The following is a 2,768-nucleotide window of genomic DNA, read 5'->3' on the forward strand; positions in this document are numbered from 1 at the left end:
CCCCCCCCCCCCCTGCAGTTGCGGTGCTAATTCGGGCTGTTGAGTGCAGAATCCATGTGCTCGTCTCCAGGAGGGGATGGTGGGGATCGTTAGGACCCACGATCACTTTTCGCCCTTGTTGGCTAAACTAGATACAGGAAGACCTGTGGGTCTGACAGCTTTGGCCAAGTTGCAACAAATTCAACCAACTTTTGATTCCTCTCCCGTGTCCCAACCTCCAGCCTCAGCATTTCACATGAAACAAGTAGACCACCTAAGGATTCTGCCCTCCAGTTGTGCTGATTCCGGTCCCCGGATGCTTTCTAGAAATGCTTAGAAGATCGTGTTGAGCGTCCAAGCACAAGCACGAGGACTCGATACCTCTTTTCCATAAAGGTGGTCTCGTGCTGCCGCTGAGTGCTTCACCAGTGCCGCACGGCTAGGTCGTGGGATGCAACCCGCAGGGCCCATGTGACCGAGGTGCCTCTCACAGGATTCATTAGCTTTTTTCACCTAGATGCTACAGCCCTTTACCGAAAATTGCATCCCAAGGTGGTTTTGCATAACAAGTTGGTAAGCAGAATGTTTCTTCTGAGGACGTCTTGAATATAATGTTTAGGGTCATGCTATTCACTCGGATATAAAGTGCCAGGTCAGACATGAGTCCGCATTACCTCGGTTTTGCCACCTCTTTAGCTGGAGGTCTGTAGGTGGAGAGGGAGGACTGGGCTGAAGCCTCGTGCACCTTGTAAACTGGCAAATACTTCCCATCTGTGGGAATGAGTGCGGTGAGTTAATAGGACACAAGACCAATCTGACCAATTCAGGCAACACAGTATGTGTGAAGTCTTGAACCTGGTAATTCATGTAATGTTGGCCCTGGCCTGCGAGGAGGAGCTGGTGTATGGTTTCAGGGACTACCTAGCAGGGTGTCCATATTTGGGGCAAGGGTAAGGGCTTTCCTTGAACACAAGAGAAGTTATAATTTGGGTTTATTCAGTAGAGCTCCACGCACGATACCTTATAATTAGATTCACCAAAGTAGCCTTTAAATTAGTGATTCTTAGTGTCCACCCATGTGGGCTCTGGTTATATTGTTCCAGGGATTGGGGCTCACATTTTTGTTCTAAAGTTTCCCCAGGTGACTCTCCTGTGCAGCCACTGTTGAGATCCACCCCTCTGTGGTCTGGCTTTCCTACTCAAACAGTGATGGGAGGACCCCTATCACGGGTGTAGGAGCTGCTGGTCTTCGTCTCCTAGGGCTGCTGTAGGAAACCACGACAGCCCGGGCAGCTTATCAACCACAGATGCTTCTGCTGGGAAGTCCAAGATCGAGGTGCTGGCAGATTCAGTGCTGGGTGGGAGCCAGCTTGCTGGTTCAAAGACTGCACCTTCCCAAGGCAGAGGGGCCAAGGGAACATTCTTGGGCCTTTTGACAAGGGCACTAATCCTCTGAGGGGATGAGGCTCTGCCCTCATGACCTAATCCCTTCCTAAGGGTCCCACCTCCTAATACTATGCCCTTGGGGGTTAGGATTTTCACATGGGGATTTTGGTGGCACACGAACATTCATACAGTAACTCTCTCGAAACAAAACACCTCATTTCTTTCAGTCCTGGAAGTCCCAAGTGTGACATTTCACTAGGCTGAACCCAAGGCATTGGCAAGACCAGACTCCAGCCAGACGTCTAGGAGAATCCGCATACTTGCCTTTTCCAGGTTCTAGAGCTGTGCTCTTTGGCTTGTGGTCCTTGCCTCCATCCTCCGGGCAGGCCGCCGAACATCCACCAAGGGGTCACGCAGCCTCCTGCTGCAGTCAGCTTCCCCACTGTCCTGCCTTCCAGGGCACCGTGTGATTACATTCAGGGCCCCACCCAAGATGCCATGTGCAGAGACCCTTCGCCACAGAGGTGACATCCACAGGTGACAGGTATTAGGATTCCGAAATCTCTGGAGGCCATGAGCCTACCACAAGCAGCAGTAGGTAGAACACAGGGAAATGCGGACTCTCAGGCCCAGCTGGGACCTGCTGGATCGGAATCTACATTTTAGCGTGACTTACCTGCATGGTCCGTCGGGGTCCTACCCAAGGAATTCTCCAATAATGAATCGAGTCCCACATCAAATACAGATCGAAGGGGTGTTTTCCCAGCCGCCTTTTCAGGTGGTGCTGGGCGATCCCATGGCCGGCATTTTCCCAAACACCATATAACTAAGTGCTCATCTAAACGACGGTAGTGGTCTCCAGCTTCTCCCTGAAGCCCCCAGCCCTAAGCACCAGGATGCCTGAGCGCTTGCTTGGTTTCCGGAGCTAGGCACAAGGCTTGCCACTGCCACTTTTTAAAGGCTGTGTAAGGGAGATAGATGTTTATGATGTAAACATAAGCAGTTTCTCCTGCTACTCCCCCATACATGTTTTCTTGTGGTAGCGAGTCAGCAATCGGGAGGGTAACTTTCTCATTGTGGCGAGTCATTTATCTTCATGTACATAAGTGAGAGGGAAGGAAAAAGTGTACTGACCACAGCCCCCAGTATTCTGCTTCCCCCACATTTAAGCAATAAGGGACAGAGGTCAGCCCTTTAAGATGTTAATTTCACAGAAGGCAAGCAGAAAAGACCTAGTTAATACTAGATCCGAAATGAAATTAAAAATGTCTTCTGGGAATCACAGCAATGATGGGAACCTCTGAATCATAATGAACCAGTGGGAAGGACTTTGGGAATGGCCTATGCCTGGAGAGTCCACAGGAGGGCAGCAGTGCTACACCGTAGAAAGACTGACCAGTTTA

This window comes from Ailuropoda melanoleuca, chromosome 8 (assembly GCF_002007445.2).
Source record: "Ailuropoda melanoleuca isolate Jingjing chromosome 8, ASM200744v2, whole genome shotgun sequence".
Taxonomy (NCBI): domain Eukaryota; kingdom Metazoa; phylum Chordata; class Mammalia; order Carnivora; family Ursidae; genus Ailuropoda; species Ailuropoda melanoleuca.